We start from the raw sequence: 7500 nt of genomic DNA, 5'->3' as shown, positions 1-7500 counted from the left end.
CGGCGTACTTTAAAGTACTGCAGCTCGAGCGCACAAGGTGCGCGGGGAATTGTTAGCGGCGCCGTGGTTGTGCTGGCGGTGACCATGGCTGCCTGCTCCTTTGGTTCACGATGTCCCCGCCGAAGGCGGCGTACTTTAAAGTACTGCAGCTCGAGCGCACAAGGTGCGCGGGGAATTGTTAGCGGCGCCGTGCTTGTGCTGGCGGTGACCATGGCTGCCTGCTCCTTTGGTTCACGATGTCCCCGCCGAAGGCGGCGTACTTTAAAGTACTGCAGCTCGAGCGCACAAGGTGCGCGTGGAATTGTTAGCGGCGCCGTGGTTGTGCTGGCGGTGACCATGGCTGCCTGCTCCTTTGGTTCACGATGTCCCCGCCGAAGGCGGCGTACTTTAAAGTACTGCAGCTCGAGCGCACAAGGTGCGCGGGGAATTGTTAGCGGCGCCGTGCTTGTGCTGGCGGTGACCATGGCTGCCTGCTCCTTTGGTTCACGATGTCCCCGCCGAAGGCGGCGTACTTTAAAGTACTGCAGCTCGAGCGCACAAGGTGCGCGGGGAATTGTTAGCGGCGCCGTGGTTGTGCTGGCGGTGACCATGGCTGCCTGCTCCTTTGGTTCACGATGTCCCCGCCGAAGGCGGCGTACTTTAAAGTACTGCAGCTCGAGCGCACAAGGTGCGCGGGGAATTGTTAGCGGCGCCGTGCTTGTGCTGGCGGTGACCATGGCTGCCTGCTCCTTTGGTTCACGATGTCCCCGCCGAAGGCGGCGTACTTTAAAGTACTGCAGCTCGAGCGCACAAGGTGCGCGTGGAATTGTTAGCGGCGCCGTGGTTGTGCTGGCGGTGACCATGGCTGCCTGCTCCTTTGGTTCACGATGTCCCCGCCGAAGGCGGCGTACTTTAAAGTACTGCAGCTCGAGCGCACAAGGTGCGCGGGGAATTGTTAGCGGCGCCGTGCTTGTGCTGGCGGTGACCATGGCTGCCTGCTCCTTTGGTTCACGATGTCCCCGCCGAAGGCGGCGTACTTTAAAGTACTGCAGCTCGAGCGCACAAGGTGCGCGTGGAATTGTTAGCGGCGCCGTGGTTGTGCTGGCGGTGACCATGGCTGCCTGCTCCTTTGGTTCACGATGTCCCCGCCGAAGGCGGCGTACTTTAAAGTACTGCAGCTCGAGCGCACAAGGTGCGCGGGGAATTGTTAGCGGCGCCGTCGTTGTGCTGGCGGTGACCATGGCTGCCTGCTCCTTTGGTTCACGATGTCCCCACCGAAGGCGGCGTACTTTAAAGTGCTGCAGCTCGAGCGCACCATGTGCGTGGGGAATTGTTAGCGGGGGCGTCGTTGTGCTGGGGGCTGACTGTCCCTAGTGGGTATAGGATAATGTTAATGTACGGGGATCGCTGGGCGGCACGGACTTGGAGGGCCGAAAAGGCCTGTTTCCGGCTGTATGTGTATGATATGATATGATATGATGCCTGCCTGCTCATTTGGTTCATGATGTCCACGCGGCAGGCGGAATATTTTAAAAGCACTGTTCTGTACGAAGTGCACAATGTCCGTTGGGGAAATGCAGCTGGGGGTCGGTCGACCGGCTGACGACGCCTGCCTGCCGATTTGGTTCACGATGTCCCCGCCGAAGGCGGCATACTTGAAAGTACCGCCGTTCGCGGCGCGCAATTTGCGGGGGGAGGAATTGTTAGTGCACGTCTGTGTGCTAGGTGACGATGCTTGCCGACTTGGTTCATGCCGTCCACGCCGAAGACGGCGCCGTTTAAAGTACTGCCGCTCGAGGTGCACAATTTGCGGGGGAATTGTTAATGGGCGTCGGCGTGCTGGGTGACGATGTGGAGATGTGGAACGCCGAGCCAGATCTATCTTATTTGTTTGCTTGGCCCACTGGACTTTGCGTGGGCTTTGCAACACTGTGTGCTAGGTTAAATCACGGCCAATAGAGTGAGTGTTTTTAATGATCCTGATCTGATAAGGGGACTAGAGGTAAAAGAGCCGTTAGGAGGCAGTGATCACAACACGATAAGTTTTACTCTGCAAATGGAAAGGTAGAAGGGAAAATCGGAAGTGTCTGTATTACAGTATAGCAAAGGGGATTACAGAGGCATGAGGCGGGAGCTGGCCAAAATTGACTGGAAGGAGGCCCTAGCAGGGAAGACGGTAGAACAGCAATGGCAGGTATTCCAGGGAATAATGCAGAGGTTGCAGGATCAATTTATTCCAAAGAGGTGGAAAGACTCTAAGGGGAGTAAGAGACACCTGTGGCTGACAAGGGAAGTCAGGGACAGCATAAAAATTAAGGAGAGGAGGTATAACATAGCAAAGAAGAGTGGGAAGACAGAGGATTGGGACTCTTTTAAAGAGCAACAAAAGTTAACTAAAGAGGCAATGCGGGGAGAAAAGATGAGGTGCGAGGGTAAACTAGCCAATAATATAAAGGAGGATAGCAAAAGTTTTTTTAGGTACGTGAAGAGGAAAAAAATAGTCAAGGCAAATGTGGGTCCCTTGAAGACAGAAACGGGGGAATTTATTATGGGGAACAAAGAAATGGCAGACGAGTTAAACCGTTACTTTGGGTCTGTCTTCACTGAGGAAGATACACACAATCTCCCAAATGTTCTAGGGGCCGGAGAACCTAGGGTGATGGAGGAACTGAAGGAAATCCACATTAGGCAGGAAATGGTTTTGGGTAGACTGATGGGACTGAAGGCTGATAAATCCCCAGGGCCTGATGGTCTGCATCCCAGGGTACCTAAGGAGGTGGCTCTAGAAATAGTGGAAGCATTGGAGATCATTTTTCAATGTTCTATATAGATTCAGGATCAGTTCCTGTGGATTGGAGGATAGCAAATGTTATCCCACTTTTTAAGAAGGGAGGGAGAGAGAAAACGGGTAATTATAGACCAGTTAGTCTGACATCAGTGGTGGGGAAGATGCTGGAGTCAATTAGAAAAGACGAAATTGCTGAGCATTTGGATAGCAGTAACAGGATCATTGCGAGTCAGCATGGATTTACGAAGGGGAAATCATGCTTGACAAATCTACTGGAATGTTTTGAGGATGTAACTAGGAAAATTGACAGGGGAGAGTCAGTGGACGTGGTGTACCTCGACTTTCAGAAAGCCTTCGACAAGCTCCCACATAGGAGATTAGTGGGCAAAATTAGGGCACGTGGTATTGGGGGTAGGGTACTGACATGGATAGAAAATTGGTTGACAGACGGAAAGCAAAGAGTGGGTATAAATGGGTCCCTCTCGGAATGGCAGGCAGTGACCAGTGGGGTACCGCAAGGTTCGGTGCTGGGACCCCAGCTATTTACGATATGCATTAATGACTTAGACGGAGGGATTAAAAGTACCATTAGCAAATTTGCAGATGATACTAAGCTGGAGGGTAGTGTGAATTGTGAGGAAGATGCAATAAGGCTGCAGGATGACTTGGACAGGTTGTGTGAGTGGGCGGATACATGGCAGATGCAGTTTAATGTAGATAAGTGCGAGGTTATTCACTTTGGAAGTAAGAGTAGAAAGGCAGATTATTGTCTGAATGGTGTCAAGTTAGGAGGAGGGGGAGTTCAACGAGATCTGGATGTCCTAGTGCATCAGTCAATGAAAGGAAGCATGCAGGTACAGCAGGCAGTGAAGAAAGCCAATGGAATGTTGGCCTTCGTAACCAGAGGAGTTGAGTATAGGAGCAAAGAGGTCCTTCTACAGTTGTAGCGGGCCCTGGTGAGACCGCACCTGGAGTACTGTGTGCAGTTTTGGTCTCCAAATTTGAGGAAGGATATTCTTGCTATGGAGGGCGTGCAGCGTAGGTTCACTAGGTTAATTCCCGGAATGGCGGGACGGTCGTATGTTGAAAGGCTGGAGCGATTGGGCTTGTATACACTGGTATTTAGAAGAATGAGGGGGGATCTTATTGAAACATATACGATAATTAGGGGATTGGACACATTAGAGGCAGGAAACATGTTCCCAATGTTGGGGGAGTCCAGAACAAGGGGCCACCGTTTAAGAATAAGGGGTAGGCCATTTAGAACGGAGATGAGGAAGAACCTTTTCAGTCAGAGAGTGGTGAAGGTGTGGAATTCTCTGCCTCAGAAGGCAGTGGAGGCCAGTTCGTTGGATGCTTTCAAGAGAGAGCTGGATAGAGCTCTTAAGGATAACGGAGTGAGGGGGTATGGGGAGAAGGCAGGAACGGGGTACTGATTGAGAGTGATCAGCCATGATCGCATTGAATGGCGGTGCTGGCTCGAAGGGCTGAATGGCCGACTCCTGCACCTATTGTCTATTGTCTATTGTCTATAATCAACCACTTTATTTTGCCCGTCTTTGTGACTCCTCTTTGACACGTCGATCACCGCTGAGGCTGTTTTACCTGTTTCCCCTATGTACCGTAAGGTACACTCCTTACATTGAACTGCATACACCCCATTATTTCGCTCACGGGTTATCCTCTGTGCTATCCAGTCTCTCCTGTCACCCTGTTCTATGTTTTTGTCTATTACCCAGTGGGAGCAGGCCCCATATTGACATTAATTTGTAACCCTACTGCTCCCCTCGTCTGCTGGTTTTATCACCATCTCATGTTTATCCCTCAGCTCTGCCGTGGTCTCCCTCTCTTTTTTTCTGGTGAGGTTCGGCCTATCCTTTGTCATGGGCATATCCCAGGCTGTTTTAGTAACGTTCTTTTAAAACGTGTCGTGTTTGTTTGGCTTTACCCACGTTCCAGCATTAGAGGCCAATTTTTGCAATGTTTCCTGGGTGGGATTTGCCGGTTTTACAAATGGTGTCACTATCTCACCCTGCTTCCTGATACCCTTATGGGGTCGGCTCTGTTCTTGCAGAACCCTCGGGTGGTGCAGAGTCTGGGCCTTGTTATCAATATCTTGCCCTGCTTCCCGATACCCTTGCGGGTTCGGCTCTGTTCTTGCAGATCCCTCAGGTGGTGCAGAGTCTGGGCGGCATCGTCACCCAGCACACCGACGCCCACTGAAAATTACCCACGCACAGTGCGCGCCTGGAGCGGCAGTAGTTCAAACTACCCCTACCCCTACCCCTACCCCTACCGCTACCCCTACCCCTACCCCTACCCCTAACCCTAACCCTAACCCTAACCCTAACCCTAACCCTAACCCTAACCCTAACCCTAACCCTAACCCTAACCCTAACCCTAACCCTAACCCTAACCCTAACCCTAACCCTAACCCTAACCCTGACCCTAATGCAGGCAGAGTTATTTATAAAGTGGCCCAGACTCTGCACCACCTGAGGGTTTTGTAACAGAACCAACCCCATAAGGGTTTCAGGAAGCAGGGCAAGATATTGATAACAAGGCGCAGACTCTGCACCACCTCAGGGTTCTGCAAGAACAGAGCCGACCCCATAAGGGCATCAGGAATCAGGGCAAGATATTGATAAAATGGCCCAGACTCTGCACCACCTGAGGGTTCTGCAAGAACAGAGCCGACCCCATAAGGGCATCAGGAAGCAGGGCAAGATATTGGTAACAAGGCCCACGGGGAAGGCGGCATACTTTGGGGTTATTTTGTAGTGAGTTTTGAAGGCATGTGCTAGTGTTACGCATACCGAGGGCGCGCAAAGTTCGGCGCGCCCGGGCCAAAACGCCTCTGCTGGCCGCGGCCGAGTCGGCCGACGGATTGCCACGGACTTGCTTGACGACCTGTCACTCTCCGTGCATCGGTTGCACGCCCGGTTCGTCCTTTCCATTTGTTTCATGATGTACACGCGGCAGGCGGAATATTTTAAAAGCACTGTTCTGTTCGAAGTGCACAATGGCCGTTGGGGCAATGCAACTGGGGGTCGGTCGACCGGCTGACGACGCCTGCCTGCCGATTTGGTTCACGATGTCCCCGCCGAAGGCGGCATACTTGAAAGTACTGCCGTTCGCGGCGCGCAATTTGCAGGGGGGAGGAATTGTTAGTGGACGTCTGTGTGCTGGGTGACGATGCTTGCCGACTTGGTTCATGCCGTCCACGCCGAAGACGGCGCCGTTTAAAGTACTGCCGCTCGAGGTGCACAATTTGCGGGGGAATTGTTATTGGGCGTCGGCGTGCTGGGTGACGATGTGGAGATGAGGAACGCCGAGCCAGATCTATCTTATTTGTTTGCTTGGGCCACTGGACTTTGCATGGGCTTTGCATCATTGTGTGCTACGTTAAATCACGGCCAATTGAGTGAGTATTTTTTATTCAACCACTCTATTTTGCCCGTCTTTGTGACTCCTCTATGACACGCCGATCACCGCTGACGTGTTAATCTGCGTGTTAGGTATCTCGGGGGTCAGTTGGACGGACAGATGTGTAAGGGTTTTGTTCGGAAGGATCGTTGAGTGTAAACGGTGAACGGGGGTTAAAGGCCCTGAGGTTTCAATCCTCTAAAGAATGTAAAAGGTCTGACGCGTTAGCTAGCAGCTAATGAGGTGAACCTAGCAGCTAATGAGGCTCTCTCTCTCTCACGGCCCCGGGACTCCCTCCCTCCCTCCTCCCTCTTGGAACCCTCCCTGCGTGGGGGGGGGGGGGGGGGGGGGGGGGCACGAAGAAAAAGAGGGTATAAGAAGAATCCAGTGGAAGGAGTAGGGACTGGGGGCGAGGTCAGACAGCCTATCCGGCTAATAAAGCATCATGAGGTTAGGTATAAACTCTGATGACTGCATAAACTCGCCCCTAATGGGGGGGGGGGGGCACTCTCTCCCCCACCCCTCTCTCCCCAGTGCCACTCCCTCCGACCCCCCCCCCACTCTCTTCGTGTCGCTGGGCCCGCCCGGCACGGCCCCGAGGATCACTCCCCGCGCGGCAACGGGACACCGGGTCGCCGGGCCCGCAGGGTCGTCAGTCGGGCGGGGGGGGGGGAGGGTGGCCATGCCAGCAGCAGGAGAGGTTTCCAACGAACCCGCGACCGCAGCAGGACCGCCCTCGGCAGACATTTGGACCCAGCGGGTCCGTTCGGGATGGTTGCCGGGCCCGCAGCAGAGGTTTCCTTCCACCCAACGGGGGGGGGGGGGGGGGGGGGGCGGGGCTGCCCATCTTCCCGCTCGAAGCAACGGCCTCACCCTAACGGCCTCACCCTAACAACCCTCACCCTGACCCTAAACCGCTCGGTTCATGACTTCTCTCCGTTTGGTTCATGAATTCGCCATTTAGTTCACGACTTCTCCTGTTGGTTCCTGACTTCTACCTCGTGGTTCGTGATTCCGGCGGGTAGGTGGGGTGCCCGGATACTCTCGGCGAAAGGTGTTCAAGTGGCAACGGCGGTCCCGTAGATAAGACGGGTTCGGATGCTCGAGCGTGTCGAGTAAGCGCCGGATCGGCGCCGGGCGCCCCCGGCCGGCTGGCTTGCCCCCCCCCACCCCCCACCCCCCCCCTGGCGGCAGAAACGTGTATCGCGCCAGTGCCGCCGCTGAGGTCGAGATTGGCCGCCTCGACCGTTCGAAGCGTCGCAATTCCGGCGGGACTTCCGAACGCTCGTACCGCCAAGTCAGCCGCG

Source organism: Rhinoraja longicauda, unplaced genomic scaffold (assembly GCF_053455715.1).
Source record: "Rhinoraja longicauda isolate Sanriku21f unplaced genomic scaffold, sRhiLon1.1 Scf000068, whole genome shotgun sequence".
In the NCBI taxonomy this organism is placed as follows: Eukaryota; Metazoa; Chordata; class Chondrichthyes; order Rajiformes; family Arhynchobatidae; genus Rhinoraja; species Rhinoraja longicauda.
Note: the sequence above shows the minus strand (reverse complement) of the source record.